This window comes from Camelina sativa, chromosome 7, assembly GCF_000633955.1.
Source record: "Camelina sativa cultivar DH55 chromosome 7, Cs, whole genome shotgun sequence".
NCBI classification, from domain to species: Eukaryota; Viridiplantae; Streptophyta; class Magnoliopsida; order Brassicales; family Brassicaceae; genus Camelina; species Camelina sativa.
Genome location: NC_025691.1, coordinates 7,378,306 through 7,386,296, shown reverse-complemented (window position 1 = coordinate 7,386,296; position 7,991 = coordinate 7,378,306). Strand labels below are relative to the sequence as shown.

At 30.9% G+C, this 7,991-nt stretch overlaps 1 long non-coding RNA gene across 3 annotated transcripts; it reads right to left on the bottom strand.

The window, feature by feature from the left end:
• On the bottom strand, positions 3,032–5,054 carry LOC104700644. Of its 3 annotated transcripts, none has more exons than XR_753616.2 (3): positions 3,718–5,054; positions 3,513–3,610; positions 3,032–3,394 (listed from the first exon to the last, which is right to left on the bottom strand). It is a non-coding gene; the product is annotated as an uncharacterized LOC104700644 (long non-coding RNA). The 3 variants fall into 3 exon arrangements; XR_753617.2 differs by having other exon boundaries at positions 3,513–3,606; XR_753615.2 differs by having other exon boundaries at positions 3,513–5,053.

The following is a 7,991-nucleotide window of genomic DNA, read 5'->3' as shown; positions in this document are numbered from 1 at the left end:
ACTGATTAATTCGAATGACAAATTGATAATGTAATACAAGTATTTATTTTTTTCCTTTTTTGTTTTACAAAACATATAGCTTATCTCACCGTCGCAGCATTAGTATTCGTCCCGACAAGAAAGATAATTACTAATTTACGTTCCGCCGTTTACGCGCATCCCTTTAATTTCCTTAAAAAAGAACCAACCTCCAAGAAAAACAAGAGAAAGGTAGACATAAACCTGAGAAAGATGGTCAATGGAGTCGAAAGCAATCTCAGGTTCAAATCCGTACCGTTGTTATATTTGACACCAAGTTTTTAAACACACTTTTGTGTAAAAAGGACAGTTTCCACACTCGATGCTAATTAGTACATCTTTAACAGTTGTTATCCCTTAGCCCGAGGCTAAAAAACAAACTCTATACCAAAGTAGTGACCACATTACACCTAAGTGACTCTAGAAACATCATGTGAGCATTTTCCCACCTAAACGAACAATTAATATACTTTCTCTATTTCAAAATATAAGATGTTTTAGCTAAAACCATACATAATAATAAATATCTATTTTTAAAAAAGTTTAACTAATCATAAATAAAACTAACATATAATAAATAAATAAAAAATAAAAAATTAATTTAAAATTACTTAGAAAATTGAAAATATTTTATATTATGAAACATAACCAAATCTTTAAAATATTCTATATTATGAAAGAGGGAGTAATGTTTATGATTTGTGTTTAGGCGGCTGTATACTTGTGCTTTTACATTTTGAAAAAATTATTTTAACAGATATATTTGAATAAACAGGACTCAATATCTAGAGTAAGTAAAAAAAAAAACAACATTTCGAGTTAAAAAGCGGCGAAAATTAACCGCAAAGAGAGCCGACCACTCTCTAAAACGCGTGCATGTTAATTAGAGCTTTAGCCGCCTTCAAATCTCCTACCAAATCTCTCGTTTCCGTTAAAGTTTTAGACTTTAGATCTCACCATTATCCCCTACGTTTACTCCTCTAATTTATTAGTATTACTTTTTTGTACCATATATACTACTAAACAACTAATTTCAACTTTATTTCATGCGGCCCAAACTAAAGCCAGGAGAAACCCAACCTAACATTGAACTCTTTTTCTAATTAAAGAATAATAAGGACTACCATAGAAGAACATCAAAGTTGGATGGAATGTTATGTTTACTACTTATCTAGTGATTTTTGGTTCACCAACGTTCCCAACAGTTCATTTTCTACGTATAATTCGCTAGAGGAGTACTTTTTTATTTGTTAAAGATATTTATTTAGGTACTCTATTTTTTTTTAGTTACTCTATATTGCTATTTGAGATAAGTCATATCCTACTGGGTTTGCTAAAAATAGTGAAATCGTATGAATAATATATAGACATGCAGCTGATGTCATTAAATTATAATATCTAGAAATTCCGAAACCCTTTACTCTATTCACAAAGTGGATTTCTTCTAGATTTCCACTTACATTATGCTTGGTCCTAATTGTACTGATATTTACTTAAGATTTTTTCTCTCTCTTTTTTTTTTGTCTGTGTTCCTTGAGAAGGAGGAAGGGTCAAGTGGGAAGTTACGAATCCTTCTAAGAAATTTGGTTAGTGCATTTAGTTAGTTAAAGCCAAACATTGAATAATCTTTATTTCTATCATTTAAACAATATATAATAAATCAGAATAAACATACATCTGCACTAATATTATCCTATACATCTCTCTTAATTTATTTTGGGGTTTTTTTACCCAATTATTTTAAGATTGTTGATTATCAGAGTTTAGAGTCTAGACGGTCTCATTTCAATCTCTTAACAATGCATTGTCAATATGGCGGAAAAAAAAATCAATGCATTGTCAGTAGATTTGTAATGCTTGGAGTCGCATTTTATTTGTAAACATGTAAGAGATTCATATTTACCGGTAAATTTTAGAATTCAATATTATCTATTATCCTTACATTTACATATATCAAATAAAAAGTTGTATTTATATATATATATATATATATATATATATATATCATGTCCTAAATTTGATGGCGTAATCAAAGTTCATGGTACCGACAATTCTCACAGTGCTCAAAATGCTTATGACGATGTTCGTTTACGTGACAACCCCACTCAAATGAAGGTCACTAATTTAAGTTGCTAACGATCATCATTAAATGCTTAAATTTCCAATAGGCTTCAGGAGAGACAAACAACTCACCTAAACGTTATTAAAAAAAATAGGCTTCAGGAGAGACAAACAACTCACCTAAACGTAGGCACTCTTTACTTTTGTTAAAAACTTATTTTTAAAAAAACGTGTAATTAAGTTTATCATAGACTTTAAAAGAAAATGTATTGAGAAAATTGGACTTCTTAAAAAAAATTACGCCAGTAGGACATTTTGCTAATTAACAATAAGATTTTATATCCTTGGGTGTTAAGGTTTTTGATTTTTGTTTTCTAAACTGTAAAAAATAGTTTCTGTTTTGAATAATAAACTTTTAAAGTATTTATTTTCATAATACTTAATGAAAATGTGCATGCGAAAACGGACCTTCGTAGACTAACACCTCTTGATAAGATACCTGCACTTTAAGTAATTATTAACAAAACCAAAATATGTTCACAATAATAGTATTGTATTGTATAGTTACGAAAAATTCTGTAGATATAACACGTTTTGCGTAGCTAAATAAAATTTGTTACAGTTTTGAGATAAAAAAAATTTGTAACTATTTTATCATCACAAAATTCTTCATTATAACAAATTGTCGCAAGTTGCCACAAATTAGATACAAATTAATACGTCGCAAGTTGCTACTAATTATTATATTTATCTATCACCAATTGTTACAATTTGCATCATAAATATTAGTAGTGATATATACAAAATGCCAAAAAATTTTGGTGACTAATAGACTCACAACAAGTTACACAGTTACTTGTCATAAACTTTTTACATTTATTCTGTCAAATTGTACACCTATTATAACAATAATCAATTGATAGATTTCGAAAGATCTAAAGCCAACAAAAAAAAATCATAAATTACAAATTCTTTTCCATTAAAGAAAATCATACAAAGTGAACACATTACAAACATGAACTCTAGAAGAGAACATGTAACCATCAAACCAAGTCATAAATAAAACACAAAATCATGTCCTAAACTTATCATTCTTTTCATTCCCACATTCCTCTGATGGCCAACTGCAAATGCCATGGAGTTATACTCTTCACTTTCAGATCTTTGCTAGCGTTTCCAGCTAACTCAAGAACCTCTGCAGTCAAGTACTCAAGGATTGAAGCAGCAGTCGGCAGCGGTGGCACCAACTCTACCATGAGCACTTGAATTGCCTGTGAATATCATCCACTGAAAACTGAAATAAACTGAACTTGACCTGCAGAATTTTTTAAAACTTTAGCCTCTAGTATAAGAACAATATCACCAGAAATTTAACCAACAACCAAACAAGTAAACATCAAGAACATCAGACCGCATTGAGAGAAGTTAGTTACCTTTCTTGCAGCCAATACTCACCATCTCCAGTTTATCGAGAAACTCAGTCTCACCACAATACTTAAGGATGACTTACAGTCCCAAAAGTACCAACTTCCTAGACCCAAAAACATTTGTAAGAACACAGTTAAACAACACAGATGAGGAAACAACAACAAAAATATATATACATGGAAAGAATAGAGAGTTGTAGAAAACACTTACATGGGGGAGCAATATCGTTATTGTGTTTAGGTTACATCATTCACAAAATTCATAGGTTGAATGAAATTCAAACTAGTGTGTTTAGAAGAGGAAACGACACACCAGTTTGATTATAAAGTTACAAATAAGAGACTATAAAATTAATAACTTTGTGATTGATTCCAGCTTTTAGGACAGTGGAACTGCTCATAAACGCACCTAGGATGTTCTGTCTTCTCTTAACGCATGTGAGAGAGGCTTAGACTCTTCCCGTGGTTCCTGAGAGAGAAACGGATATCTCTTCAACTTTAGCAGCTAAAAACAAACAAGCACAGCTAAACTACAAAGCTTTAGCAGACCTGCAAATTTTTCTTACTTGCCAATTTAAGAAAAGTTTAACAAAGACCAAAAATGAATGTTTAATTTACTTTTTCTCGTTAAAATCGAATACACTATTTGCAACAAAGACCAATTATGAATGTTTTGTTCCAACATCCAATGAATTCAGATTATCAGTTATTGTCTGCTCAAATTCTAAGAATCAAAAAAGCGCTTTGGAATTCATCTCATCCGAAACACATAATTTGATAACAATTTCAATATGAGATTGGAGATCGAGATAAAAGGGATAGGAAATCGAGAAGACAAACAAACCAAAAGTCAACCTCTCAAAAATAGCAAAACACAAAATCTTAAAACAGAATGACAAAAATAAACCTATTCCTAATTGATGTCTCTATTCCTAATTCACCCGAGACGGAGAAACAAAATCAAAAGATATGCTAACTAACATATAATTAAGTCATCTATAAGCTAAATTTGTGAGCGATTAAACAAAATACAAAATGAAATATAAGCAGAATAATAGTTCAAACATAATCCAAACCCCATAAAGAAATTCACAAATCCAGCAAAATTCAAAAAAAGAAAGATTAAACAACTCCAAATTCAAACCCGAAACTTATAAACCCTAAATTAACCCCTTATCAGATTAAAACCTCACGAATATAATTCACCAGCGCAAGAGAGAAAGAGGCTACACAAAACGAGAGACGTTGCCACATTGAATTCATTTAGACTTGTTGAAATCACGAAGAGAATGAATTTTCAATTCTAGTCTTATATGCAAGAGAAGCATGTAGATTCGATTGAAAGTGATGTAGGGTTTGGGTGAGCTGGGTCGAATAAAAGAGAGACAGAGGAGGTGGACGAGGAGTATGAGGGTGGGGGAGCGCGGTTCAGCCATAGCGGCGGAGAGGTGGAAGAGTAGATCAGACATCAACGATAGAGAGGAGAAGAGATCTGCGAAGTTTTTTTTTCCGGGTCTAACTTTTTTTTATAAATTGTTTTTCTCCAAACAATATAATAAAAGGAAATGTTATTTTTTTCTAAGTGTTGGTTCTAGTTTCCAAAAGATTTCTGCTATGAATTTGCTATATTTAGCATTGTGTATCATAGTGTTACAATATTTTGTGTCACAAAATATGTAGCATTTTTACTACAAATTATGTATGTTACTATTTATCATTATACAACTACACTTAGTAACTAATTAGCTATAATATCTATTAATTTAAATATTGTCACTAATTTGTAACAATTTGTAGATATTATTTGTCATTAATTTGTTGCAAAAAACGTAACTATATGATACAAATTTTCTAGTGTGATGAACTCTTAATTTCGTTCGCTGCTTTATTTATAGAGTCATTTAATTTATCTTTTAATTGTCCATTCAATTGATGCGTTTAAGTGGTTTAGCTGCGATTTGAGTTGCTGAGCTGAGAAGTGGTCTGGCTTCAATTTGTTTTTCTCTTTTCAGCTGTAAATAAAATATAGTGAGTTGATTGACATTATAAGCATTTCAATCTTATAGTGGAAGCTGCATGCAAAAATGCATACATGCAGAGATGTATTCAATGGTGGGAAACATTTGAACCGTGTACCAAAACAGACAACAAATGTTTCAACGGAGCATCGTATTATTTACCTCAATGTTGAAGTGGGTTCATTCCATACCACTATGCCACGTTAATGACCATCACCAGTGTAAAAAGGTAATCTATTTTACTGATGGCTGTCTGTCACAACTGCACCTCTATCCACTAACATGGGTCCGCCACTGGATAAGTTGTCAATTTTTTAGTTGTTGTTTTCTGTTGAGTAAAAAGATTTATTTCTTTTTAGCTATATGAATACTAGAGCTTGCCGTATGGAGAATCGACACAAAAAGATTTATGAGTCTTTTTGAAAGACAACAATATACTGTGGATGAAATTTGGTAAACACTGCTCTCAATCGTGAACACCCAAAACAAAGAATAACCCCATCAAATTCCAAATGTAAGAAAGTAAGGGTGAATGAAAGGGGTAGTCAATGAACACAATAAATCACGTTTAAATTCAGCTCATCCACTAGTAGAAAATCTTCTTTTTGGCAGAGAAATATTTTTTAGAAAAGAAAACAAATTTGCTCAAGAAAAAAAAAGAAAACGAAACAAGAAAAGTAAAAAACACAACATATTTGCTGAACAACACAAAACATTTTTTTTTTAAGTTCAGAAGGTGTTATGGCTCGGTTTAATATGTGAATGATAATATAACATAACGTGCATTTTACAAACTTAAATGAATTTAGAAGCAAAATAAAATGGTAACATGTCGACATGTAAGAAAAAAACTATCAGGTTAAAGGACTAGGAGGTGAGTAGGTAAAAGTAAAATAGACTGATCATAAACTAAAGATAATGCGAAGTTACTAGTTGATTGTGTGATATTAGTGAGAGCCTATCAAATTGCCTGCATCAGCTAAGTGCCATATCTATTCCGACTTCGAAAGGTCAGCTTACGTCTCACCGCAAACTCTTAAAAAATATATATATGGAGTATTAAATAAATTAAAGTGGAATCCTAATAAATAAATAGACCTACATAATTAATTATTGTTAATTGATCGATGCTCAAATGTTTTTGTGGACCAATTTCATGCGATCGTTCGTCTTTTAGGACATCCGGAAACAGGAAGACCGTATGACGTACTTCACGGTCCGCACAACACACACCACTTGTTTCCACTTTAATCTCTAGTCTCTTCTTTTTTGTTTTGTTTTGTTAGGTCAATTAATTGCTCGAGAGATCTCAATGCTTTCAATCAACTATTTTTAATTTGTTAGTATGCTCTTAATGGTATTTTATTAAACAACAATCTTTTTTTACCCACAAGAACTTAGCATATGCAAATCTCTCTAAATGACTTTTCAATTTGGATGCGACTCTATTCAATATTAAAATTTGCATGCTCATAGAGGAGAAACTGTTAGTGATTTTTTAATGAGAATGAAAGTTAATAATAATGAAAAAGTTTTCGTTATAGATTTAAATATTTTGAGGGTTAACTATAATCCTATTTTATTGTTTAATTAGAAATGAGAACACCTAAAATAACTTCGCATTTCCTATGTTTATTATAACACAAAATTGAAAATTTACGGTCTAATTATGCTTTTAAAATATAAAAAAAAACACAAGCTTTTGTCGCGTTTTTAAAATATTTTTTTTCCATGCTTCGTTTCTCTGTGTTTCCAAAAAGATTTCGATGTCGTTTCTAGTTCTAAAACAAAAATCACACTTCCAACCAAATTTAAAATTTTCATGCAACTAGGTTACGGGTTTAAACAATATAGGTAAAGGTAAAAATAAGTATAGTTTAATTACTATTGGGCGATTATGGATATGGTAGGAGACGTACGTTTTAACGGATTACTTTAAATTTTTTGGAGAAGAATAATCTGATCTGAAAAAATATCTTTTCAGGTTTGGTAAAGATTGAATTCCCAATTTACANAAAAAAAAAAAAAAAAAAAAAAAAAAAAAAAAAAAAAAAAAAAAAAAAAAAACTAAGACGCCTTTGTAATAATATATATAAGAAAAAACATACACGTAAACATTAGAAATTAAGTTTTAATCTAAAGCTTTAACTTTCTTTTGCAATTTGACTAGAAACACACCTAACGAAGCAATTAGACCAGTTGTGCGAACAAACTAAACAAAACTTCCTACATGGACAACAGCTACCTAAATATATTGTACTTGTACATCTAAATGAGAAACGAGGAGACACTTTTTTATAGTACTAGTTTAAAATGGGACAGAAGAGTTTGAGACGTAAAAAAGCTTCATGCTTTTAAAGCAGTTTGACCTACTAGTTAAAAATGTTAAATCGATGCCCCCATGTATATCTAAAAATTCATGCTTTGCTCTGCAGGCAACTTGTGAAAAAGAAAAAGTTATGATTCT